General features: G+C 48.4%; 30 non-coding genes across 30 annotated transcripts; all 30 read right to left on the bottom strand.

The window, feature by feature from the left end:
• Nucleotides 1-544: 544 nt before the first annotated feature.
• On the bottom strand, nt 545-618 carry trnan-guu (transfer RNA asparagine (anticodon GUU)). Its single transcript has one exon. It is a non-coding gene; the product is annotated as a tRNA-Asn (tRNA).
• A 126-nt stretch (nt 619-744) lies between these two features.
• On the bottom strand, nt 745-817 carry trnak-cuu (transfer RNA lysine (anticodon CUU)). Its single transcript has one exon. It is a non-coding gene; the product is annotated as a tRNA-Lys (tRNA).
• A 1,358-nt stretch (nt 818-2,175) lies between these two features.
• Nucleotides 2,176-2,249, bottom strand: trnan-guu (transfer RNA asparagine (anticodon GUU)). Its single transcript has one exon. It is a non-coding gene; the product is annotated as a tRNA-Asn (tRNA).
• A 126-nt stretch (nt 2,250-2,375) lies between these two features.
• Nucleotides 2,376-2,448, bottom strand: trnak-cuu (transfer RNA lysine (anticodon CUU)). The gene has a single exon. It is a non-coding gene; the product is annotated as a tRNA-Lys (tRNA).
• A 1,919-nt stretch (nt 2,449-4,367) lies between these two features.
• trnan-guu (transfer RNA asparagine (anticodon GUU)) lies at nt 4,368-4,441 on the bottom strand. The gene has a single exon. It is a non-coding gene; the product is annotated as a tRNA-Asn (tRNA).
• Nucleotides 4,442-4,567: 126 nt separating this feature from the next.
• Nucleotides 4,568-4,640, bottom strand: trnak-cuu (transfer RNA lysine (anticodon CUU)). Its single transcript has one exon. It is a non-coding gene; the product is annotated as a tRNA-Lys (tRNA).
• A 1,356-nt stretch (nt 4,641-5,996) lies between these two features.
• On the bottom strand, nt 5,997-6,070 carry trnan-guu (transfer RNA asparagine (anticodon GUU)). Its single transcript has one exon. It is a non-coding gene; the product is annotated as a tRNA-Asn (tRNA).
• Nucleotides 6,071-6,196: 126 nt separating this feature from the next.
• Nucleotides 6,197-6,269, bottom strand: trnak-cuu (transfer RNA lysine (anticodon CUU)). Its single transcript has one exon. It is a non-coding gene; the product is annotated as a tRNA-Lys (tRNA).
• Nucleotides 6,270-7,626: 1,357 nt separating this feature from the next.
• trnan-guu (transfer RNA asparagine (anticodon GUU)) lies at nt 7,627-7,700 on the bottom strand. Its single transcript has one exon. It is a non-coding gene; the product is annotated as a tRNA-Asn (tRNA).
• A 125-nt stretch (nt 7,701-7,825) lies between these two features.
• Nucleotides 7,826-7,898, bottom strand: trnak-cuu (transfer RNA lysine (anticodon CUU)). The gene has a single exon. It is a non-coding gene; the product is annotated as a tRNA-Lys (tRNA).
• A 1,356-nt stretch (nt 7,899-9,254) lies between these two features.
• On the bottom strand, nt 9,255-9,328 carry trnan-guu (transfer RNA asparagine (anticodon GUU)). Its single transcript has one exon. It is a non-coding gene; the product is annotated as a tRNA-Asn (tRNA).
• A 126-nt stretch (nt 9,329-9,454) lies between these two features.
• Nucleotides 9,455-9,527, bottom strand: trnak-cuu (transfer RNA lysine (anticodon CUU)). The gene has a single exon. It is a non-coding gene; the product is annotated as a tRNA-Lys (tRNA).
• A 1,686-nt stretch (nt 9,528-11,213) lies between these two features.
• Nucleotides 11,214-11,287, bottom strand: trnan-guu (transfer RNA asparagine (anticodon GUU)). Its single transcript has one exon. It is a non-coding gene; the product is annotated as a tRNA-Asn (tRNA).
• A 125-nt stretch (nt 11,288-11,412) lies between these two features.
• On the bottom strand, nt 11,413-11,485 carry trnak-cuu (transfer RNA lysine (anticodon CUU)). Its single transcript has one exon. It is a non-coding gene; the product is annotated as a tRNA-Lys (tRNA).
• Nucleotides 11,486-12,751: 1,266 nt separating this feature from the next.
• On the bottom strand, nt 12,752-12,825 carry trnan-guu (transfer RNA asparagine (anticodon GUU)). The gene has a single exon. It is a non-coding gene; the product is annotated as a tRNA-Asn (tRNA).
• A 126-nt stretch (nt 12,826-12,951) lies between these two features.
• Nucleotides 12,952-13,024, bottom strand: trnak-cuu (transfer RNA lysine (anticodon CUU)). The gene has a single exon. It is a non-coding gene; the product is annotated as a tRNA-Lys (tRNA).
• Nucleotides 13,025-14,148: 1,124 nt separating this feature from the next.
• trnan-guu (transfer RNA asparagine (anticodon GUU)) lies at nt 14,149-14,222 on the bottom strand. Its single transcript has one exon. It is a non-coding gene; the product is annotated as a tRNA-Asn (tRNA).
• A 126-nt stretch (nt 14,223-14,348) lies between these two features.
• trnak-cuu (transfer RNA lysine (anticodon CUU)) lies at nt 14,349-14,421 on the bottom strand. Its single transcript has one exon. It is a non-coding gene; the product is annotated as a tRNA-Lys (tRNA).
• A 1,124-nt stretch (nt 14,422-15,545) lies between these two features.
• Nucleotides 15,546-15,619, bottom strand: trnan-guu (transfer RNA asparagine (anticodon GUU)). The gene has a single exon. It is a non-coding gene; the product is annotated as a tRNA-Asn (tRNA).
• A 126-nt stretch (nt 15,620-15,745) lies between these two features.
• trnak-cuu (transfer RNA lysine (anticodon CUU)) lies at nt 15,746-15,818 on the bottom strand. The gene has a single exon. It is a non-coding gene; the product is annotated as a tRNA-Lys (tRNA).
• Nucleotides 15,819-16,871: 1,053 nt separating this feature from the next.
• Nucleotides 16,872-16,945, bottom strand: trnan-guu (transfer RNA asparagine (anticodon GUU)). Its single transcript has one exon. It is a non-coding gene; the product is annotated as a tRNA-Asn (tRNA).
• Nucleotides 16,946-17,071: 126 nt separating this feature from the next.
• On the bottom strand, nt 17,072-17,144 carry trnak-cuu (transfer RNA lysine (anticodon CUU)). Its single transcript has one exon. It is a non-coding gene; the product is annotated as a tRNA-Lys (tRNA).
• Nucleotides 17,145-17,938: 794 nt separating this feature from the next.
• Nucleotides 17,939-18,012, bottom strand: trnan-guu (transfer RNA asparagine (anticodon GUU)). Its single transcript has one exon. It is a non-coding gene; the product is annotated as a tRNA-Asn (tRNA).
• A 126-nt stretch (nt 18,013-18,138) lies between these two features.
• Nucleotides 18,139-18,211, bottom strand: trnak-cuu (transfer RNA lysine (anticodon CUU)). Its single transcript has one exon. It is a non-coding gene; the product is annotated as a tRNA-Lys (tRNA).
• Nucleotides 18,212-19,418: 1,207 nt separating this feature from the next.
• On the bottom strand, nt 19,419-19,492 carry trnan-guu (transfer RNA asparagine (anticodon GUU)). Its single transcript has one exon. It is a non-coding gene; the product is annotated as a tRNA-Asn (tRNA).
• A 126-nt stretch (nt 19,493-19,618) lies between these two features.
• On the bottom strand, nt 19,619-19,691 carry trnak-cuu (transfer RNA lysine (anticodon CUU)). Its single transcript has one exon. It is a non-coding gene; the product is annotated as a tRNA-Lys (tRNA).
• Nucleotides 19,692-22,590: 2,899 nt separating this feature from the next.
• Nucleotides 22,591-22,664, bottom strand: trnan-guu (transfer RNA asparagine (anticodon GUU)). The gene has a single exon. It is a non-coding gene; the product is annotated as a tRNA-Asn (tRNA).
• Nucleotides 22,665-22,790: 126 nt separating this feature from the next.
• Nucleotides 22,791-22,863, bottom strand: trnak-cuu (transfer RNA lysine (anticodon CUU)). Its single transcript has one exon. It is a non-coding gene; the product is annotated as a tRNA-Lys (tRNA).
• Nucleotides 22,864-24,051: 1,188 nt separating this feature from the next.
• Nucleotides 24,052-24,125, bottom strand: trnan-guu (transfer RNA asparagine (anticodon GUU)). Its single transcript has one exon. It is a non-coding gene; the product is annotated as a tRNA-Asn (tRNA).
• Nucleotides 24,126-24,251: 126 nt separating this feature from the next.
• On the bottom strand, nt 24,252-24,324 carry trnak-cuu (transfer RNA lysine (anticodon CUU)). Its single transcript has one exon. It is a non-coding gene; the product is annotated as a tRNA-Lys (tRNA).
• Between the last annotated feature and the right edge of the window lie 544 nt (nt 24,325-24,868).

Here is a 24,868-nt window from a genome sequence, read left to right as displayed (position 1 = left end):
TCGAGTGAGAGAGCGGTTACCGAAGGCAAACTTCTCCAAATATCCAAAGATAAAAGTGAGTTATACAACAAAGAGTTGGAGGGACACAACCTCCAACCGGAATCAAAAACGCTAGTACATATAGGCCTATGCCGAATCGATTGACCTCATGCCTGAGAGCCTGATAGGTTACAAGTTACCGGTGCCCTCCTTATGAGAACAAAATCCACGTTCGATCAATGTCGGAAGTTATTACGGATGCTCGATGGTGTTTTAAAAGGAGTTTTGAGCAGGACCTCTCTGGAACACAGGCCTCCACCACCAGGAACAAAACATGAGTATTCCATCCACGCGCCACAGCAAACATAAGCTGATGTAAACTTTCACAACACCCGCTGTCTTCTCTGAACACAAAGCAACTGACCAAGCTGTAAACGCTAAAAGGGGCCAAGAAACGTCGTGTCATGCGTCCGAAATGACACGGATGTGTTAGTGGACACACGTGTGCTAAATTCTGCAGCTGTGTTGGTGGTTGCATGGCCGGACGTCAACGAAAAACACCATTCGTCCCTGGGTGGGCTCGAACCACCAACCTTTCGGTTAACAGCCGAACGCGCTGTCCGATTGCACCACAGAGACCTACGGCCAGCCAGTCCATGGGTCAGCTTATAAAAAAAAGCAGACCTGGACTTTTCCGGCAATGGTGGACTCGCTTTCCACGCTGGAAAACGAGACCCCGTTGGGAAGAGAGAGGGCTAATAGATGCGCCCAACGTGGGGCTCGAACCCACGACCCTGAGATTAAGAGTCTCATGCTCTACCGACTGAGCTAGCCGGGCAACTAAGGTGACCTGCTTCGGGCTGGTCGCGGCCATTATCTGTGCCAAAATTGCGCCCGTGAAAGGGAGCCTCACATTTCGCACAGGCTTGGCATAGCCTCTTGCGGGTAAAGTCAGGGTTAAGCCTAGAGGTAGGCTTAGAGTGTACTTTGTTTGTTTGAGCCATATCTGTTGTTGGGGGATACAATTTGACCCAGTAGAGCAGGCCAATAATATGCACAACCCGGAGCTAAAGTTCCGTTTCGGTCTGTCGAGTGAGAGAGCGGTTACCGAAGGCAACCTTCTCCAAATATCCAAAGGCAAAAGTGAGTCATACAACAAAGAGTTGGAGGGACACAACCTCCAAACGGAAGCAAAAACGCTAGCACATATAATCCTATGCCGAATCGATTGACCTGATGCCTGAGAGCCTGATAGGTTACAAGTTACCGGTGCCCTCTTTATGAGAACGAAATCCACGTTCGATCAATGTCGGAAGTTATGACGGATGCTCGATGGTGTTTTAAAAGGAGTTTTGAGCAGGACCTCTCTGGAACACAGGCCTCCACCACCCGGAACAAAACATGAGCATTCCATCCACGCGCCACAGCAAACATAAGCTGATGTAAACTTTCACAACACCCGCTGTCTTCTTTGAACACAAAGCAACTGACCAAGCTGTAAACGCTAAAAGGGCCAAGAAACGTTGTTTCATGCATCCGAAATGACACGGATGTGTTAGTGGACACACGTGTGCTAAATTCTGCAGCTGTGTTGGTGGTTGCATGGCAGGACGTCAACGAAAAACACCATTCCTCCCCCCTGTTTCGGTCTGTCGAGTGAGAGAGCGGTTACCGAAGGCAAACTTCTCCAAATATCCAAAGATAAAAGTGAGTCATACAACAAAGAGTTGGAGGGACACAACCTCCAACCGGAATCAAAAACGCTAGTACATATAGGCCTATGCCGAATCGATTGACCTCATGCCTGAGAGCCTGATAGGTTACAAGTTACCGGTGCCCTCCTTATGAGAACAAAATCCACGTTCGATCAATGTCGGAAGTTATTACGGATGCTCGATGGTGTTTTAAAAGGAGTTTTGAGCAGGACGACTCTGGAACACAGGCCTCCACCACCAGGAACAAAACATGAGTATTCCATCCACGCGCCACAGCAAACATAAGCTGATGTAAACTTTCACAACACCCGCTGTCTTCTCTGGACACAAAGCAACTGACCAAGCTGTAAACGCTAAAAGGGGCAAAGAAACATCGTGTCATGCGTCCGAAATGACACGGATGTGTTAGTGGACACACGTGTGCTAAATTCTGCAGCTGTGTTGGTGGTTGCATGGCCGGACGTCAACGAAAAACACCCTTCGTCCCTGGGTGGGCTCGAACCACCAACCTTTCGGTTAACAGCCGAACGCGCTGTCCGATTGCGCCACAGAGACCTACGGCCAGCCAGTCCATGGGTCAGTTTATAAAAAAAAGCAGACCTGGACTTTTCCGGCAATGGTGGACTCGCTTTCCACGCTGGAAACCGAGACCCCGTTGGGAAGAGAGAGGGCTAATAGATGCACCCAACGTGGGGCTCGAACCCACGACCCTGAGATTAAGAGTCTCATGCTCTACCGACTGAGCTAGCCGGGCAACTAAGGTGACCTGCTTCGGGCTGGTGGCGGCCATTATCTGTGCCTAAATTGCGCCGGTGAAAGGGAGCCTCACATTTCGCACAGGCTTGGCATAGCCTCTTGCGGGTAAAGTCAGGGTTAAGCCTAGAGGTAGGCTTAGAGTGTACTTTGTTTGTTTGAGCCATATCTGTTGTTGGGGGATACAATTTGACCCAGTAGAGCAGGCCAATAATATGCACAACCCGGAGCTAAAGTTCCGTTTCGGTCTGTCGAGTGAGAGAGCGGTTACCGAAGGCAACCTTCTCCAAATATCCAAAGGCAAAAGTGAGTCATACAACAAAGAGTTGGAGGGACACAACCTCCAAACGGAAGCAAAAACGCTAGCACATATAATCCTATGCCGAATCGATTGACCAGATGCCTGAGAGCCTGATAGGTTACAAGTTACCGGTGCCCTCTTTATGAGAACGAATCCACGTTCGATCAATGTCGGAAGTTAAGACGGATGCTCGATGGTGTTTTAAAAGGAGTTTTGAGCAGGACCTCTCTGGAACACAGGCCTCCACCAACCGGAACAAAACATGAGCATTCCATCCACGCGCCACAGCAAACATAAGCTGATGTAAACTTTCACAACACCCGCTGTCTTCTTTGAACACAAAGCAACTGACCAAGCTGTAAATGCTAAAAGGGCCAAGAAACGTCGTTTCATGCGTCCGAAATGACACGGATGTGTTAGTGGACACACGTGTGCTAAATTCTGCAGCTGTGTTGGTGGTTGCATGGCAGGACGTCAACGAAAAACACCATTCGTCCCCCCGTTTCGGTCTGTCGAGTGAGAGAGCGGTTACCGAAGGCAAACTTCTCCAAATATCCAAAGATAAAAGTGAGTCATACAACAAAGAGTTGGAGAGACACAACCTCCAACCGGAATCAAAAACGCTAGTACATATAGGCCTATGCCGAATCGATTGACCTCATGCCTGAGAGCCTGATAGGTTACAAGTTACCGGTGCCCTCCTTATGAGAACAAAATCCACGTTCGATCAATGTCGGAAGTTATTACGGATGCTCGATGGTGTTTTAAAAGGAGTTTTGAGCAGGACCTCTCTGGAACACAGGCCTCCACCACCCGGAACAAAACATGAGCATTCCATCCACGCGCCACAGCAAACATAAGCTGATGTAAACTTTCACAACACCCGCTGTCTTCTTTGAACACAAAGCAACTGACCAAGCTGTAAATGCTAAAAGGGCCAAGAAACGTTGTTTCATGCGTCCGAAATGACACGGATGTGTTAGTGGACACACGTGTGCTAAATTCTGCAGCTGTGTTGGTGGTTGCATGGCAGGACGTCAACGAAAAACACCATTCGTCCCCCCGTTTCGGTCTGTCGAGTGAGAGAGCGGTTACCGAAGGCAAACTTCTCCAAATATCCAAAGATAAAAGTGAGTTATACAACAAAGAGTTGGAGGGACACAACCTCCAACCGGAATCAAAAACGCTAGTACATATAGGCCTATGCCGAATCGATTGACCTCATGCCTGAGAGCCTGATAGGTTACAAGTTACCGGTGCCCTCCTTATGAGAACAAAATCCACGTTCGATCAATGTCGGAAGTTATTACGGATGCTCGATGGTGTTTTAAAAGGAGTTTTGAGCAGGACCTCTCTGGAACACAGGCCTCCACCACCAGGAACAAAACATGAGTATTCCATCCACGCGCCACAGCAAACATAAGCTGATGTAAACTTTCACAACACCCGCTGTCTTCTCTGAACACAAAGCAACTGACCAAGCTGTAAACGCTAAAAGGGGCCAAGAAACGTCGTGTCATGCGTCCGAAATGACACGGATGTGTTAGTGGACACACGTGTGCTAAATTCTGCAGCTGTGTTGGTGGTTGCATGGCCGGACGTCAACGAAAAACACCATTCGTCCCTGGGTGGGCTCGAACCACCAACCTTCCGGTTAACAGCCGAACGCGCTGTCCGATTGCACCACAGAGACCTACGGCCAGCCAGTCCATGGGTCAGCTTATAAAAAAAAGCAGACCTGGACTTTTCCGGCAATGGTGGACTCGCTTTCCACGCTGGAAAACGAGACCCCGTTGGGAAGAGAGAGGGCTAATAGATGCGCCCAACGTGGGGCTCGAACCCACGACCCTGAGATTAAGAGTCTCATGCTCTACCGACTGAGCTAGCCGGACAACTAAGGTGACCTGCTTCGGGCTGCTCGCGGCCATTATCTGTGCCAAAATTGCGCCCGTGAAAGGGAGCCTCACATTTCGCACAGGCTTGGCATAGCCTCTTGCGGGTAAAGTCAGGGTTAAGCCTAGAGGTAGGCTTAGAGTGTACTTTGTTTGTTTGAGCCATATCTGTTGTTGGGGGATACAATTTGACCCAGTAGAGCAGGCCAATAATATGCACAACCCGGAGCTAAAGTTCCGTTTCGGTCTGTCGAGTGAGAGAGCGGTTACCGAAGTCAACCTTCTCCAAATATCCAAAGGCAAAAGTGAGTCATACAACAAAGAGTTGGAGGGACACAACCTCCAAACGGAAGCAAAAACGCTAGCACATATAATCCTATGCCGAATCGATTGACCTGATGCCTGAGAGCCTGATAGGTTACAAGTTACCGGTGCCCTCTTTATGAGAACGAAATCCACGTTCGATCAATGTCGGAAGTTATGACGGATGCTCGATGGTGTTTTAAAAGGAGTTTTGAGCAGGACCTCTCTGGAACACAGGCCTCCACCACCCGGAACAAAACATGAGCATTCCATCCACGCGCCACAGCAAACATAAGCTGATGTAAACTTTCACAACACCCGCTGTCTTCTTTGAACACAAAGCAACTGACCAAGCTGTAAACGCTAAAAGGGCCAAGAAACGTCGTTTCATGCGTCCGAAATGACACGTATGTGTTAGTGGACACACGTGTGCTAAATTCTGCAGCTGTGTTGGTGGTTGCATGGAAGGACGTCAACGAAAAACACCATTCGTCCCCCCGTTTCGGTCTGTCGAGTGAGAGAGCGGTTACCGAAGGCAAACTTCTCCAAATATCCAAAGATAAAAGTGAGTCATACAACAAAGAGTTGGAGGGACACAACCTCCAACCGGAATCAAAAACGCTAGTACATATAGGCCTATGCCAAATCGATTGACCTCATGCCTGAGAGCCTGATAGGTTACAAGTTACCGGTGCCCTCCTTATGAGAACGAAATCCACGTTCGATCAATGTCGGAAGTTATGACGGATGCTCGATGGTGTTTTAAAAGGAGTTTTGAGCAGGACCTCTCTGGAACACAGGCCTCCACCACCCGGAACAAAACATGAGCATTCCATCCACGCGCCACAGCAAACATAAGCTGATGTAAACTTTCACAACACCCGCTGTCTTCTTCGAACACAAAGCAACTGACCAAGCTGTAAACGCTAAAAGGGCCAAGAAACGTCGTGTCATGCGTCCGAAATGACACGGATGTGTTAGTGGACACACGTGTGCTAAATTCTGCAGCTGTGTTGGTGGTTGCATGGCCGGACGTCAACGAAAAACACCATTCGTCCCTGGGTGGGCTCGAACCACCAACTTTTCAGTTAACAGCCGAACGCGCTGTCCGATTGCGCCACAGAGACCTACGGCCAGCCAGTCCATGGGTCAGCTTATAAAAAAAAGCAGACCTGGACTTTTCCGGCAATGGTGGACTCGCTTTCCACGCTGGAAACCGAGACCCCGTTGGGAAGAGAGAGGGCTAATAGATGCGCCCAACGTGGGGCTCGAACCCACGACCCTGAGATTAAGAGTCTCATACTCTACCGACTGAGCTAGCCGGGCAACTAAGGTGACCTGCTTCGGGCTGGTCGCGGCCATTATCTGTTTCTAAATTGCGCCCGTGAAAGGGAGCCTCACATTTCGCACAGGCTTGGCATAGCCTCTTGCGGGTAAAGTCAGGGTTAAGCCTAGAGGTAGGCTTAGAGTGTACTTTGTTTGTTTGAGCCATATCTGTTGTTGTGGGATACAATTTGACCCAGTAGAGCAGGCCAATAATATGCACAACCCGGAGCTAAAGTTCCGTTTCGGTCTGTCGAGTGAGAGAGCGGTTACCGAAGGCAACCTTCTCCAAATATCCAAAGGCAAAAGTGAGTCATACAACAAAGAGTTGGAGGGACACAACCTCCAAACGGAAGCAAAAACGCTAGCACATATAATCCTATGCCGAATCGATTGACCTGATGCCTGAGAGCCTGATAGGTTACAAGTTACCGGTGCCCTCTTTATGAGAACGAAATCCACGTTCGATCAATGTCGGAAGTTATGACGGATGCTCGATGGTGTTTTAAAAGGAGTTTTGAGCAGGACCTCTCTGGAACACAGGCCTCCACCACCCGGAACAAAACATGAGCATTCCATCCACGCGCCACAGCAAACATAAGCTGATGTAAACTTTCACAACACCCGCTGTCTTCTTTGAACACAAAGCAACTGACCAAGCTGTAAACGCTAAAAGGGCCAAGAAAAGTCGTTTCATGCGTCCGAAATGACACGTATGTGTTAGTGGACACACGTGTGCTAAATTCTGCAGCTGTGTTGGTGGTTGCATGGCAGGATGTCAACGAAAAACACCATTCGTCCCCCCGTTTCGGTCTGTCGAGTGAGAGAGCGGTTACCGAAGGCAAACTTCTCCAAATATCCAAAGATAAAAGTGAGTCATACAACAAAGAGTTGGAGGGACACAACCTCCAACCGGAATCAAAAACGCTAGTACATATAGGCCTATGCCGAATCGATTGACCTCATGCCTGAGAGCCTGATAGGTTACAAGTTACCGGTGCCCTCCTTATGAGAACAAAATCCACGTTCGATCAATGTCGGAAGTTATTACGGATGCTCGATGGTGTTTTAAAAGGAGTTTTGAGCAGGACCTCTCTGGAACACAGGCCTCCACCACCAGGAACAAAACATGAGTATTCCATCCACGCGCCACAGCAAACATAAGCTGATGTAAACTTTCACAACACCCGCTGTCTTCTCTGAACACAAAGCAACTGACCAAGCTGTAAACGCTAAAAGGGGCCAAGAAACGTCGTGTCATGCGTCCGAAATGACACGGATGTGTTAGTGGACACACGTGTGCTAAATTCTGCAGCTGTGTTGGTGGTTGCATGGCCGGACGTCAACGAAAAACACCATTCGTCCCTGGGTGGGCTCGAACCACCAACCTTTCAGTTAACAGCCGAACGCGCTGTCCGATTGCGCCACAGAGACCTACGGCCAGCCAGTCCATGGGTCAGCTTATAAAAAAAGCAGACCTGGACTTTTCCGGCAATGGTGAACTCGCTTTCCACGCTGGAAACCGAGACCCCGTTGGGAAGAGAGAGGGCTAATAGATGCGCCCAACGTGGGGCTCGAACGCACGACCCGGAGATTAAGAGTCTCATGCTCTACCGACTGAGCTAGCCGGGCAACTAAGGTGACCTGCTTCGGGCTGGTCGCGGCCATTATCTGTGCCTAAATTGCGCCCGAATGGTGGAGCCTCACATTTCGCACAGGCTTGGCATAGCCTCTTGCGGGTAAAGTCAGGGTTAAGCCTAGAGGTAGGCTTAGAGTGTACTTTGTTTGTTTGAGCCATATCTGTTGTTGGGGGATACAATTTGACCCAGTAGAGCAGGCCAATAATATGCACAACCCGGAGCTAAAGTTCCGTTTCGGTCTGTCGAGTGAGAGAGCGGTTACCGAAGGCAACCTTCTCCAAATATCCAAAGGCAAAAGTGAGTCATACAACAAAGAGTTGGAGGGACACAACCTCCAAACGGAAGCAAAAACGCTAGCACATATAATCCTATGCCGAATCGATTGACCAGATGCCTGAGAGCCTGATAGGTTACAAGTTACCGGTGCCCTCTTTATGAGAACGAATCCACGTTCGATCAATGTCGGAAGTTAAGACGGATGCTCGATGGTGTTTTAAAAGGAGTTTTGAGCAGGACCTCTCTGGAACACAGGCCTCCACCAACCGGAACAAAACATGAGCATTCCATCCACGCGCCACAGCAAACATAAGCTGATGTAAACTTTCACAACACCCGCTGTCTTCTTTGAACACAAAGCAACTGACCAAGCTGTAAATGCTAAAAGGGCCAAGAAACGTCGTTTCATGCGTCCGAAATGACACGGATGTGTTAGTGGACACACGTGTGCTAAATTCTGCAGCTGTGTTGGTGGTTGCATGGCAGGACGTCAACGAAAAACACCATTCGTCCCCCCGTTTCGGTCTGTCGAGTGAGAGAGCGGTTACCGAAGGCAAACTTCTCCAAATATCCAAAGATAAAAGTGAGTCATACAACAAAGAGTTGGAGAGACACAACCTCCAACCGGAATCAAAAACGCTAGTACATATAGGCCTATGCCGAATCGATTGACCTCATGCCTGAGAGCCTGATAGGTTACAAGTTACCGGTGCCCTCCTTATGAGAACAAAATCCACGTTCGATCAATGTCGGAAGTTATTACGGATGCTCGATGGTGTTTTAAAAGGAGTTTTGAGCAGGACCTCTCTGGAACACAGGCCTCCACCACCAGGAACAAAACATGAGTATTCCATCCACGCGCCACAGCAAACATAAGCTGATGTAAACTTTCACAACACCCGCTGTCTTCTCTGGACACAAAGCAACGGAACAAGCTGTAAACGCTAAAAGGGCCCAAGAAACGTCGTGTCATGCGTCCGAAATGACACGGATGTGTTAGTGGACACACGTGTGCTAAATTCTGCAGCTGTGTTGGTGGTTGCATGGCCGGACGTCAACGAAAAACACCTTTCGTCCCTGGGTGGGCTCGAACCACCAACCTTTCGGTTAACAGCCAAACGCGTTGTCCGATTGCGCCACAGAGACCTACGGCCAGGCAGTCCATGGGTCAACTTATAAAAAAAAGCAGAAATGGACTTTTCCGGCAATGGTGGACTTGCTTTCCACGCTGGAAACCGAGACCCCGTTGGGAAGAGAGAGGGCTAATAGATGCGCCCAACGTGGTGCTCGAACCCACGACCCTGATATTAAGAGTCTCATGCTCTACCGACTGAGCTAGCCGGGCAACTGCGATGACCTGCTTCGGGCTGGTCGCGGCCATTATCTGCGCCTAAATTGCGCCCGTGAAAGGGAGCCTCACATTTCGCACAGGCTTGGCATAGCCTCTTGCGGGTAAAGTCAGGGTTAAGCCTAGAGGTAGGCTTAGAGTGTACTTTGTTTGTTTGAGCCATATCTGTTGTTGGGGGATACAATTTGACCCAGTAGAGCAGGCCAATAATATGCACAACCCGGAGCTAAAGTTCCGTTTCGGTCTGTCGAGTGAGAGAGCGGTTACCGAAGGCAACCTTCTACAAATATCCAAAGGCAAAAGTGAGTCATACAACAAAGAGTTGGAGGGACACAACCTCCAAACGGAAGCAAAAACGCTAGCACATATAATCCTATGCCGAATCGATTGACCTGATGCTTGAGAGCCTGATAGGTTACAAGTTACCGGTACCCTCTTTATGAGAACGAAATCCACGTTCGATCAATGTCGGAAGTTATTACGGATGCTCGATGGTGTTTTAAAAGGAGTTTTGAGTAGGACCTCTCTGGAACACAGGCCTCCACCACCCGGAACAAAACATGAGCATTCCATCCACGCGCCACAGCAAACATAAGCTGATGTAAACTTTCACAACACCCGCGTTCTTCTCTGAACACAAAGCAACTGACCAAGCTGTAAACGCTAAAAGGGGCCAAGCAACGTCGTGTCATGCGTCCGAAATGACACGGATGTGTTAGTGGACACGTGTGCTAAATTCTGCAGCTGTGTTGGTGGTTGCATGGCCGGACGTCAACGAAAAACACCATTCGTCCCCCCGTTTCGGTCTGTCGAGTGAGAGAGCGGTTACCGAAGGCAACCTTCTCCAAATATCCAAAGGCAAAAGTGAGTCATACAACAAAGAGTTGGAGGGACACAACCTCCAAACGGAAGCAAAAACGCTAGCACATATAATCCTATGCCGAATCGATTGACCTGATGCCTGAGAGCCTGATAGGTTACAAGTTACCGGTGCCCTCTTTATGAGAACGAAATCCACGTTCGATCAATGTCGGAAGTTATTACGGATGCTCGATGGTGTTTTAAAAGGAGTTTTGAGCAGGACCTATCTGGAACACAGGCCTCCACCACCCGGAACAAAACATGAGCATTCCATCCACGCGCCACAGCAAACATAAGCTGATGTAAACTTTCACAACACCCGCTGTCTTCTTTGAACACAAAGCAACTGACCAAGCTGTAAACGCTAAAAGGGCCAAGAAACGTCGTTTCATGCGTCCGAAATGACACGGATGTGTTAGTGGACACACGTGTGCTAAATTCTGCAGCTGTGTTGGTGGTTGCATGGCAGGACGTCAACGAAAAACACCATTCGTCCCCCCGTTTCGGTCTGTCGAGTGAGAGAGCGGTTACCGAAGGCAAACTTCTGCAAATATTCAAAGATAAAAGTGAGTCATACAACAAAGAGTTGGAGGGACACAACCTCCAACCGGAATCAAAAACGCTAGTACATATAGGCAAACATAAGCTGATGTAAACTTTCACAACACCCGCTGTCTTCTCTGAACACAAAGCAACTGACCAAGCTGTAAACGCTAAAAGGGGCCAAGAAACGTCGTGTCATGCGTCCGAAATGAGAACGTGTGCTAAATTCTGCAGCTGTGTTGGTGGTTACATGGCCGGACGTCAACGAAAAACACCATTCGTCCCTGGGTGGGCTCGAACCACCAACCTTTCGGTTAACAGCCGAACGCGCTGTCCAATTGCGCCACAGAGACCTACGGCCAGCCAGTCCATGGGTCAGCATATAAAAAAAGCAGACCTGGACATTTCCGGCAATGGTGGACTCGCTTTCCACGCTGGAAACCGAGACCCCGTTGGGAAGAGAGAGGGCTAATAGATGCGCCCAACGTGGGGCTCGAACCCACGACCCTGAGATTAAGAGTCTCATGCTCTACCGACTGAGCTAGCCGGGCAACTGCGGTGACCTGCTTCGGGCTGGTCGCGGCCATTATCTGCGCCTAAATTGCGCCTGTGAAAGGGAGCCTCACATTTCGCACAGGCTTGGCATAGCCTCTTGCGGGTAAAGTCAGGGTTAAGCCTAGAGGTAGGCTTAGAGTGTACTTTGTTTGTTTGAGCCATATCTGTTGTTGGGGGATACAATTTGACCCAGTAGAGCAGGCCAATAATATGCACAACCCGGAGCTAAAGTTCCGTTTCGGTCTGTCGAGTGAGAGAGCGGTTACCGAAGGCAACCTTCTCCAAATATCCAAAGGCAAAAGTGAGTCATACAACAAAGAGTTGGAGGGACACAACCTCCAAACGGAAGCAAAAACGCTAGCACATATAATCCTATGCCGAATCGATTGACCTCATGCCTGAGAGCCTGATAGGTTACAATTTACCGGTGCCCTCTTTATGAGAACGAAATCCACGTTCGATCAATGTCGGAAGTTATTACGGATGCTCAATGTTGTTTTAAAAGGAGTTTTGAGCAGGACCTCTCTGGAACACAGGCCTCCACCACCCGGAACAAAACATGAGCATTCCATCCACGCGCCACAGCAAACATAAGCTGATGTAAACTTTAACAACACCCGCTGTCTTCTTTGAACACAAAGCAACTGACCAAGGTGTGTTGGTGGTTGCATGGCAGGACGTCAACGAAAAACACCATTCGTCCCCCCGTTTCGGTCTGTCGAGTGAGAGAGCGGTTACCGAAGGCAAACTTCTCCTAATATCCAAAGATAAAAGTGAGTCTTACAACAAAGAGTTGGAGGGACACAACCTCCAACCGGAATCAAAAACGCTAGTACATATAGGCCTATGCCGAATCGATTGACCTCATGCCTGAGAGCCTGATAGGTTACAAGTTACCGGTGCCCTCCTTATGAGAACAAAATCCACGTTCGATCAATGTCGGAAGTTATTACGGATGCTCGATGGTGTTTTAAAAGGAGTTTTGAGCAGGACCTCTATGGAACACAGGCCTCCACCACCAGGAACAAAACATGAGTATTCCATCCACGCGCCACAGCAAACATAAGCTGATGTAAACTTTCACAACACCCGCTGTCTTCTTTGAACACAAAGCAACTGACCAAGCTGTAAACGCTAAAAGGGGCCAAGAAACGTCGTGTCATGCGTCCGAAATGACACGGATGTGTTAGTGGACACACGTGTGCTAAATTCTGCAGCTGTGTTGGTGGTTGCATGGCCGGACGTCAACGAAAAACACCATTCGTCCCTGGGTGGACTCGAACCACCAACCTTTCGGTTAACAGCCAAACGCGTTGTCCGATTGCGCCACAGAGACCTACGGCCAGCCTGTCCATGGGTCAGCTTATAAAAAAAAACAGACCTGGACTTTTCCGGCAATGGTGGACTCGCTTTCCACGCTGGAAACCGAGACGCCGTTGGGAAGAGAGAGGGCTAATAGATGCGCCCAACGTGGTGCTCGAACCCACGACCCTGAGATTAAGAGTCTCATGCTCTACCGACTGAGCTAGCCGGGCAACTGCGGTGACCTGCTTCGAGCTGGTCGAGGCCATTATCTGCGCCTAAATTGCGCCCGTGAAAGGGAGCCTCACATTTCGCACAGGCTTGGCATAGCCTCTTGTGGGTAAAGTCAGGGTTAAGCCTAGAGGTAGGCTTAGAGTGTACTTTGTTTGTTTGAGCCATATCTGTTGTTGGGGGATACAATTTGACCCAGTAGAGCAGGCCAATAATATGCACAACCCGGAGCTAAAGTTCCGTTTCGGTCTGTCGAGTGAGAGAGCGGTTACCGAAGGCAACCTTCTCCAAATATCCAAAGGCAAAAGTGAGTCATACAACAAAGAGTTGGAGGGACACAACCTCCAAACGGAAGCAAAAACGCTAGCACATTTAATCCTATGCCGAATCGATTGACCTGATGCCTGAGAGCCTGATAGGTTACAAGTTACCGGTGCCCTCTTTATGAGAACGAAATCCACGTTCGATCAATGTCGGAAGTTATTACGGATGCTCGATGGTGTTTTAAAAGGAGTTTTGAGCAGGACCTCTCTGGAACACAGGCCTCCACCACCCGGAACAAAACATGAGCATTCCATCCACGCGCCACAGCAAACATAAGCTGATGTAAACTTTCACAACACCCGCTGTCTTCTTTGAACACAAAGCAACTGACCAAGCTGTAAACGCTAAAAGGGCCAAGAAACGTCGTTTCATGCGTCCGAAATGACACGGATGTGTTAGTGGACACACGTGTGCTAAATTCTGCAGCTGTGTTGGTGGTTGCATGGCAGGACGTCAACGAAAAACACCATTCGTCCCCCCGTTTCGGTCTGTCGAGTGAGAGAGCGTTTACCGAAGGCAAACTTCTGCAAATATCCAAAGATAAAAGTGAGTCATACAACAAAGAGTTGGAGGGACACAACCTCCAACCGGAATCAAAAACGCTAGTACATATAGGCAAACATAAGCTGATGTAAACTTTCACAACACCCGCTGTCTTCTCTGAACACAAAGCAACTGACCAAGCTGTAAACGCTAAAAGGGGCCAAGAAACGTCGTGTCATGCGTCCGAAATGAGAACGTGTGCTAAATTCTGCAGCTGTGTTGGTGGTTGCATGGCCGGACGTCAACGAAAAACACCATTCGTCCCTGGGTGGGCTCGAACCACCAACCTTTCGGTTAACAGCCGAACGCGCTGTCCGATTGCGCCACAGAGACCTACGGCCAGCCAGTCCATGGGTCAGCTTATAAAAAAAAGCAGACCTGGACTTTTCCGGCAATGGTGGACTCGCTTTCCACGCTGGAAACCGAGACCCCGTTGGGAAGAGAGAGGGCTAATAGATGCGCCCAATGTGGGGCTCGAACCCACGACCCTGAGATTAAGAGTCTCATGCTCTACCGACTGAGCTAGCCGGGCAACTGTGGTGACCTGCTTCGGGCTGGTCGCGGCCATTATCTGCGCCTAAATTGCGCCCGTGAAAGGGAGCCTCACATTTCGCACAGGCTTGGCATAGCCTCTTGCGGGTAAAGTCAGGGTTAAGCCTAGAGGTAGGCTTAGAGTGTACTTTGTTTGTTTGAGCCATATCTGTTGTTGGGGGATACAATTTGACCCAGTAGAGCAGGCCAATAATATGCACAACCTGGAGCTAAAGTTCCGTTTCGGTCTGTCGAGTGAGAGAGCGGTTACCGAAGGCAACCTTCTCCAAATATCCAAAGGCAAAAGTGAGTCATACAACAAAGAGTTGGAGGGACACAACCTCCAAACGGAAGCAAAAACGCTAGCACATATAATCCTATGCCGAATCGATTGACCTCATGCCTGAGAGCCTGATAGGTTACAATTTACCGGTGCCCTCTTTATGAGAACGAAATCCACGTTCGATCAATGTCGGAAGTTATTACGGATGCTCAATGTTGTTTTAAAAGGAGTTTTGAGCAGGACCTCTCTGGAACACAGGCCTCCACCACCCGGAACAAAACATGAGCATTCCATCCACGCGCCACAGCAAACATAAGCTGATGTAAACTTTCACAACACCCGCTGTCTTCTCTGAACACAAAGCAACTGACCAAGCTGTAAACGCTAAAAGGGCCAAGAAACGTTGTTTCATGCGTCCGAAATGACACGGATGTGTTAGTGGACACACGTGTGCTAAATTCTGCAGCTGTGTTGGTGGTTGCATGGCAGGACGTCAACGAAAAACACCATTCGTCCCCCCGTTTCGGTCTGTCGAGTGAGAGAGCGTTTACCGAAGGCAAACTTCTGCAAATATCCAAAGATAAAAGTGAGTCATACAACAAAGAGTTGGAGGGACACAACCTCCAACCGGAATCAAAAACGCTAGTACATATAGGCAAACATAAGCTGATGTAAACTTTCACAACACCCGCTGTCTTCTCTGAACACAAAGCAACTGACCAAGCTGTAAACGCTAAAAGGGGCCAAGAAACGTCGTGTCATGCGTCCGAAATGAGAACGTGTGCTAAATTCTGCAGCTGTGTTGGTGGTTGCATGGCCGGACGTCAACGAAAAACACCATTCGTCCCTGGGTGGGCTCGAACCACCAACCTTTCGGTTAACAGCCGAACGCGCTGTCCGATTGCGCCACAGAGACCTACGGCCAGCCAGTCCATGGGTCAGCTTATAAAAAAAAGCAGACCTGGACTTTTCCGGCAATGGTGGACTCGCTTTCCACGCTGGAAACCGAGACCCCGTTGGGAAGAGAGAGGGCTAATAGATGCGCCCAATGTGGGGCTCGAACCCACGACCCTGAGACTAAGAGTCTCATGCTCTACCGACTGAGCTAGCCGGGCAACTAAGGTGACCTGCTTCGGGCTGGTCGCGGCCATTATCTGCGCCTAAATTGCGCCCGTGAAAGGGAGCCTCACATTTCGCACAGGCTTGGCATAGCCTCTTGCGGGTAAAGTCAGGGTTAAGCCTAGAGGTAGGCTTAGAGTGTACTTTGTTTGTTTGAGCCATATCTGTTGTTGGGGGATACAATTTGACCCAGTAGAGCAGGCCAATAATATGCACAACCCGGAGCTAAAGTTCCGTTTCGGTCTGTCGAGTGAGAGAGCGGTTACCGAAGGCAACCTTCTCCAAATATCCAAAGGCAAACTTTCACAACACCCGCTGTCTTCTTTGAACACAAAGCAACTGACCAAGCTGTAAACGCTAAAAGGGCCAAGAAACGTCGTTTCATGCGTCCGAAATGACACGGATGTGTTAGTGGACACACGTGTGCTAAATTCTGCAGCTGTATTGGTGGTTGCATGGCAGGACGTCAACGAAAAACACCATTCGTCCCCCCTGTTTCGGTCTGTCGAGTGAGAGAGCGGTTACCGAAGGCAAACTTCTCCAAATATCCAAAGATAAAAGTGAGTCATACAACAAAGAGTTGGAGGGACACAACCTCCAACCGGAATCAAAAACGCTAGTACATATAGGCCTATGCCGAATCGATTGACCTCATGCCTGAGAGCCTGATAGGTTACAAGTTACCGGTGCCCTCCTTATGAGAACAAAATCCACGTTCGATCAATGTCGGAAGTTATCACGGATGCTCGATGGTGTTTTAAAAGGAGTTTTGAGCAGGACCTCTCTGGAACACAGGCCTCCACCACCAGGAACAAAACATGAGTATTCCATCCACGCGCCACAGCAAACATAAGCTGATGTAAACTTTCACAACACCCGCTGTCTTCTCTGAACACAAAGCAACTGACCAAGCTGTAAACGCTAAAAGGGGCCAAGAAACGTCGTGTCATGCGTCCGAAATGACACGGATGTGTTAGTGGACACACGTGTGCTAAATTCTGCAGCTGTGTTGGTGGTTGCATGGCCGGACGTCAACGAAAAACACCATTCGTCCCTGGGTGGGCTCGAACCACCAACCTTTCGGTTAACAGCCGAACGCGCTGTCCGATTGCACCACAGAGACCTACGGCCAGCCGGTCCATGGGTCAGCTTATAAAAAAAAGCAGACCTGGACTTTTCCGGCAATGGTGGACTCGCTTTCCACGCTGGAAAACGAGACCCCGTTGGGAAGAGAGAGGGCTAATAGATGCGCCCAACGTGGGGCTCGAACCCACGACCCTGAGATTAAGAGTCTCATGCTCTACCGACTGAGCTAGCCGGGCAACTAAGGTGACCTGCTTCGGGCTGGTCGCGGCCATTATCTGTGCCTAAATTGCGCCCGTGAAAGGGAGCCTCACATTTCGCACAGGCTTGGCATAGCCTCTTGCGGGTAAAGTCAGGGTTAAGCCTAGAGGTAGGCTTAGAGTGTACTTTGTTTGTTTGAGCCATATCTGTTGTTGGGGGATACAAATTGACCCAGTAGAGCAGGCCAATAATATGCACAACCCGGAGCTAAAGTTCCATTTCGGTCTGTCGAGTGAGAGAGCGGTTACCGAAGGCAACCTTCTCCAAATATCCAAAGATAAAAGTGAGTCATACAACAAAGAGTTGGAGGGACACAACCTCCAACCGGAATCAAAAACGCTAGTACATATAGGCCTATGCCGAATCGATTGACCTCATGCCTGAGAGCCTGATAGGTTACAAGTTACCGGTGCCCTCCTTATGAGAACAAAATCCACGTTCGATCAATGTCGGAAGTTATGACGGATGCTCGATGGTGTTTTAAAAGGAGTTTTGAGCAGGACCTCTCTGGAACACAGGCCTCCACCACCAGGAACAAAACATGAGTATTCCATCCACGCGCCACAGCAAACATAAGCTGATGTAAACTTTCACAACACCCGCTGTCTTCTCTGAACACAAAGCAACTGACCAAGCTGTAAACGCTAAAAGGGGCCAAGAAACGTCGTGTCATGCGTCCGAAATGACACGGAAGTGTTAGTGGACACACGTGTGCTAAATTCTGCAGCTGTGTTGGTGGTTGCATGGCCGGACGTCAACGAAAAACACCATTCGTCCCTGGGTGGGCTCGAACCACCAACCTTTCGGTTAACAGCCGAACGCGCTGTCTGATTGCGCCACAGAGACCTACGGCCAGCCAGTCCATGGGTCAGTTTATAAAAAAAAGCAGACCTGGACTTTTCCGGCAATGGTGGACTCGCTTTCCACGCTGGAAACCGAGACCCCGTTGGGAAGAGAGAGGGCTAATAGATGCGCCCAACGTGGGGCTCGAACCCACGACCCTGAGATTAAGAGTCTCATGCTCTACCGACTGAGCTAGCCGGGCAACTAAGGTGACCTGCTTCGGGCTGGTCGCGGCCATTATCTGTGCCTAAATTGCGCCTGTGAAAGGGAGCCTCACATTTCGCACAGTTCCGTTTCGGTCTGTCGAGTGAGAGAGCGGTTACCGAAGGCAACCTTCTCCAAATATCCAAAGGCAAAAGTGAGTCATACAACAAAGAGTTGGAGGGACACAACCTCCAAACGGAAGCAAAAACGCTAGCACATATAATCCTATGCCGAATCGATTGACCTGATGCCTGAGAGCCTGATAGGTTACAAGTTACCGGTGCCCTCTTTATGAGAACGAATCCACGTTCGATCAATGTCGGAAGTTAAGACGGATGCTCGATGGTGTTTTAAAAGGAGTTTTGAGCAGGACCTCTCTGGAACACAGGCCTCCACAACCCGGAACAAAACATGAGCATTCCATCCACGCGCCACAGCAAACATAAGCTGATGTAAACTTTCACAACACCCGCTGTCTTCTTTGAACACAAAGCAACTGACCAAGCTGTAAACGCTAAAAGGGCCAAGAAACGTCGTTTCATGCGTCCGAAATGACACGGATGTGTTAGTGGACACACGTGTGCTAAATTCTGCAGCTGTGTTGGTGGTTGCATGGCAGGACGTCAACGAAAAACACCATTCGTCCCCCCGTTTCGGTCTGTCGAGTGAGAGAGCGGTTACCGAAGGCAAACTTCTCCAAATATCCAAAGATAAAAGTGAGTCATACAACAAAGAGTTGGAGGGACACAACCTCCAACCGGAATCAAAAACGCTAGTACATATAGGCCTATGCCGAATCGATTGACCTCATGCCTGAGAGCCTGATAGGTTACAAGTTACCGGTGCCCTCCTTATGAGAACAAAATCCACGTTCGATCAATGTCGGAAGTTATTACGGATGCTCGATGGTGTTTTAAAAGGAGTTTTGAGCAGGACCTCTCTGGAACACAGGCCTCCACCACCAGGAACAAAACATGAGTATTCCATCCACGCGCCACAGCAAACATAAGCTGATGTAAACTTTCACAACACCCGCTGTCTTCTCTGAACACAAAGCAACTGACCAAGCTGTAAACGCTAAAAGGGGCCAAGAAACGTCGTGTCATGCGTCCGAAATGACACGGATGTGTTAGTGGACACACGTGTGCTAAATTCTGCAGCTGTGTTGGTGGTTGCATGGCCGGACGTCAACGAAAAACACCATTCGTCCCTGGGTGGGCTCGAACCACCAACCTTTCGGTTAACAGCCGAACGCGCTGTCCGATTGCGCCACAGAGACCTACGGCCAGCCAGTCCATGGGTCAGTTTATAAAAAAAAGCAGACCTGGACTTTTCCGGCAATGGTGGACTCGCTTTCCACGCTGGAAACCGAGACCCCGTTGGGAAGAGAGAGGGCTAATAGATGCGCCCAACGTGGGGCACGAACCCACGACCCTGAGATTAAGAGTCTCATGCTCTACCGACTGAGCTAGCCGGGCAACTAAGGTGACCTGCTTCGGGCTGGTCGCGGCCATTATCTGTGCCTAAATTGCGCCTGTGAAAGGGAGCCTCACATTTCGCACAGTTCCGTTTCGGTCTGTCGAGTGAGAGAGCGGTTACCGAAGGCAACCTTCTCCAAATATCCAAAGGCAAAAGTGAGTCATACAACAAAGAGTTGGAGGGACACAACCTCCAAACGGAAGCAAAAACGCTAGCACATATAATCCTATGCCGAATCGATTGACCTGATGCCTGAGAGCCTGATAGGTTACAAGTTACCGGTGCCCTCTTTATGAGAACGAATCCACGTTCGATCAATGTCGGAAGTTAAGACGGATGCTCGATGGTGTTTTAACCTGTTAACCGTTTCCAGAGCGTCGGCGCACTGAAGCGTTTTTTTTTTTATTTAGTTCAAATATACTATCAGATTTAATGTTATACCTTGACAAACTATACATCATTAAAAAGATATAATACTCAAGATTCAGTATTTGACCACTATTGTATTCTGAGAAACTTATAGTGACAGTTATGTCTTAATTTATGTCAGGAGTTATGAAATGAAAAAATGAGTCGATACCTTTAATATGAATTATGAGCGTCAGCTGGTCCATTCATAAAAAACACTCCAAGCTGTCGTCATGACAGCGATTCGCAAAACATCGTCCCTCAGGGCTTTAGCTCCAAAATGTGCAGACTTGGAGAAATATTGATATATTCTCATAGATTCACATCATATTTCTATAGACAGGAATAATATTTGTTGAATTTATACCCAAATGCGTCGATGTAATCATTATGATCGCTTCTTACTGAGATGTGCTGTGTTTTCAATTCATACCAATAGCCTGAGGGCGCTATATGCACAATAACAGTCCATATATGGATCACGAAGAAGACCCATAGTCATGTGACATTCCAGGACGTCACTGATACAGAAAGTAGCTGACAGAGATCGCTGTAACATGCAGATAAAGATGTTTTGAAGACAATAAACATGATTGCAATGATATTTGAGTTACCTGTGTTCTTCAAGCCATGCCAGGTATTTCATAATAATAGATTATATTTATAATGTAATGCTAATCGATATAGATTTCATCATCGTGCAGAACACTATAAATAATACATTTTCTGTCAGATTTTTTTTTATCTGAAGCCAAATTAGATCACAGAAGATTATTTAAAACACTCGACTTGCGTTATAAAGTAAGTTTGGAGCACAAACATGGTTTTAATCTCATAAATGGTCGTGTATTGATGGTGTGCTAAGCTAACATGCTAGCTAGCCCAGGTGCACCTGCCACCAGCAGTCATTGTTTTATGATTTTTTTCTAAATAGGAATGCTTACTGAAATGTTTCAGTGCATTTGATACCAGTTTCAAATATTTAGTGAGAACTTTGATAAAAGAAATTAGGGTTTGAAACCCTATGAATAGCCTGTGAATAGCCAGTCGTTAGTAGCTATAATGCAGACAAAAGAAATGCATATTTAAAACCATAACCAGTCTGGAGAGGTGTAAATGTGTGCAGGGAGAGACTGACTCTGAATGGGGCTCGTTTGCACCACAAAATAATAGAGACAATAGACTGATTAGATGACTCAGAAGATGACTAAACATCAGTTTGCATTTTAGAGTCTAATCAAAATAAAGTAATTTGACATGATCTTGAAAAACATTTAACTAAATACAGAGTTTTAGACTTATCATTTTCAGATTTTAAATATAAAATGGTCACACATATGGCTTTAGCTGCAGTGCATTTCTAGATTCCTCCAGGGCCAACTTCAATTTTATTTTTATGAAGATGTTTCATAAAAGTAAATTTCTAATAACTTTACAAAACTTTGAAGCTATTTAAACATTTTTTTTTCATTATGACAATAATTATTTCTACATTTACAATAAACTACTAGGTGTCAGCTTTCAAATGAGATCATACTTGTGCTTTTAGTGCAAAGGGTTCATGAACTGTATCTGTTTAAGTTTGGGTATGCCATTTCTGGGGATTTTTCAAAAGTGGCCTTGAAGGTTAACAGGTTAAAAGGAGTTTTGAGCAGGACCTCTCTGGAACACAGGCCTCCACCACCCGGAACAAAACATGAGCATTCCATCCACGCGCCACAGCAAACATAAGCTGATGTAAACTTTCACAACACCCGCTGTCTTCTTTGAACACAAAGCAACTGACCAAGCTGTAAACGCTAAAAGGGCCAAGAAACGTCGTTTCATGCGTCCGAAATGACACGGATGTGTTAGTGGACACACGTGTGCTAAATTCTGCAGCTGTGCGGGTGGTTGCATGGCAGGACGTCAACGAAAAACACCATTCGTCCCCCCGTTTCGGTCTGTCGAGTGAGAGAGCGGTTACCGAAGGCAAACTTCTCCAAATATCCAAAGATAAAAGTGAGTTATACAACAAAGAGTTGGAGGGACACAACCTCCAACCGGAATCAAAAACGCTAGTACATATAGGCCTATGCCGAATCGATTGACCTCATGCCTGAGAGCCTGATAGGTTACAAGTTGCCGGTGCCCTCCTTATGAGAACAAAATCCACGTTCGATCAATGTCGGAAGTTATTACGGATGCTCGATGGTGTTTTAAAAGGAGTTTTGAGCAGGACCTCTCTGGAACACAGGCCTCCACCACCAGGAACAAAACATGAGTATTCCATCCACGCGCCACAGCAAACATAAGCTGATGTAAACTTTCACAACACCCGCTGTCTTCTCTGAACACAAAGCAACTGACCAAGCTGTAAACGCTAAAAGGGGCCAAGAAACGTCGTGTCATGAGTCCGAAATGACACGGATGTGTTAGTGGACACACGTGTGCTAAATTCTGCAGCTGTGTTGGTGGTTGCATGGCCGGACGTCAACGAAAAACACCATTCGTCCCTGGGTGGGCTCGAACCACCAACCTTTCGGTTAACAGCCGAACGCGCTGTCCGATTGCACCACAGAGACCTACGGCCAGCCAGTCCATGGGTCAGCTTATAAAAAAAAGCAGACCTGGACTTTTCCGGCAATGGTGGACTCGCTTTCCACGCTGGAAAACGAGACCCCGTTGGGAAGAGAGAGGGCTAATAGATGCGCCCAACGTGGGGCTCGAACCCACGACCCTGAGATTAAGAGTCTCATGCTCTACCGACTGAGCTAGCCGGGCAACTAAGGTGACCTTCTTCGGGCTGGTCGCGGCCATTATCTGTGCCTAAATTGCGCCCGTGAAAGGGAGCCTCACATTTCGCACAGTTCCGTTTCGGTCTGTCGAGTGAGAGAGCGGTTACCGAAGGCAACCTTCTCCAAATATCCAAAGGCAAAAGTGAGTCATACAACAAAGAGTTGGAGGGACACAACCTCCAAACGGAAGCAAAAACGCTAGCACATATAATCCTATGCCGAATCGATTGACCTGATGCCTGAGAGCCTGATAGGTTACAAGTTACCGGTGCCCTCTTTATGAGAACGAAATCCACGTTCGATCAATGTCGGAAGTTATGACGGATGCTCGATGGTGTTTTAAAAGGAGTTTTGAGCAGGACCTCTCTGGAACACAGGCCTCCACCACCCGGAACAAAACATGAGCATTCCATCCACGCGCCACAGCAAACATAAGCTGATGTAAACTTTCACAACACCCGCTGTCTTCTTTGAACACAAAGCAACTGACCAAGCTGTAAACGCTAAAAGGGCCAAGAAATGACACGGATGTGTTAGTGGACACACGTGTGCTAAATTCTGCAGCTGTGTTGGTGGTTGCATGGCAGGACGTCAACGAAAAACACCATTCGTCCCCCCTGTTTCGGTCTGTCGAGTGAGAGAGCGGTTACCGAAGGCAAACTTCTCCAAATATCCAAAGATAAAAGTGAGTCATACAACAAAGAGTTGGAGGGACACAACCTCCAACCGGAATCAAAAACGCTAGTACATATAGGCCTATGCCGAATCGATTGACCTCATGCCTGAGAGCCTGATAGGTTACAAGTTACCGGTGCCCTCCTTATGAGAACAAAATCCACGTTCGATCAATGTCGGAAGTTATTACGGATGCTCGATGGTGTTTTAAAAGGAGTTTTGAGCAGGACGACTCTGGAACACAGGCCTCCACCACCAGGAACAAAACATGAGTATTCCATCCACGCGCCACAGCAAACATAAGCTGATGTAAACTTTCACAACACCCGCTGTCTTCTCTGGACACAAAGCAACTGACCAAGCTGTAAACGCTAAAAGGGGCCAAGAAACATCGTGTCATGCGTCCGAAATGACACGGATGTGTTAGTGGACACACGTGTGCTAAATTCTGCAGCTGTGTTGGTGGTTGCATGGCCGGACGTCAACGAAAAACACCATTCGTCCCTGGGTGGGCTCGAACCACCAACCTTTCGGTTAACAGCCGAACGCGCTGTCCGATTGCGCCACAGAGACCTACGGCCAGCCAGTCCATGGGTCAGCTTATAAAAAAAAGCAGACCTGGACTTTTCCGGCAATGGTGGACTCGCTTTCCACGCTGGAAACCGAGACCCCGTTGGGAAGAGAGAGGGCTAATAGATGCGCCCAACGTGGGGCTCGAACCCACGACCCTGAGATTAAGAGTCTCATGCTCTACCGACTGAGCTAGCCGGGCAACTAAGGGGACCTGCTTCGGGCTGGTCGTGCCCATTATCTGTGCCTAAATTGCGCCCGTGAAAGGGAGCCTCACATTTCGCACAGTTCCGTTTCGGTCTGTCGAGTGAGAGAGCGGTTACCGAAGGCAACCTTCTCCAAATATCCAAAGGCAAAAGTGAGTCATACAACAAAGAGTTGGAGGGACACAACCTCCAAACGGAAGCAAAAACGCTAGCACATATAATCCTATGCCGAATCGATTGACCTGATGCCTGAGAGCCTGATAGGTTACAAGTTACCGGTGCCCTCTTTATGAGAACGAAATCCACCTTCGATCAATGTCGGAAGTTATGACGGATGCTCGATGGTGTTTTAAAAGGAGTTTTGAGCAGGACCTCTCTGGAACACAGGCCTCCACCACCCGGAACAAAACATGAGCATTCCATCCACGCGCCACAGCAAACATAAGCTGATGTAAACTTTCACAACACCCGCTGTCTTCTTTGAACACAAAGCAACTGACCAAGCTGTAAACGCTAAAAGGGCCAAGAAACGTCGTTTCA

The sequence above is a fragment of the Siphateles boraxobius genome, unplaced genomic scaffold (genome assembly GCF_051911475.1).
Source record: "Siphateles boraxobius isolate OS27281-9 unplaced genomic scaffold, OSU_SipBor_1 61, whole genome shotgun sequence".
Taxonomy (NCBI): domain Eukaryota; kingdom Metazoa; phylum Chordata; class Actinopteri; order Cypriniformes; family Leuciscidae; genus Siphateles; species Siphateles boraxobius.
The sequence above is the reverse complement of the archived record's forward strand: the minus strand, read 5'-3'. Positions and strand labels throughout refer to the sequence as shown.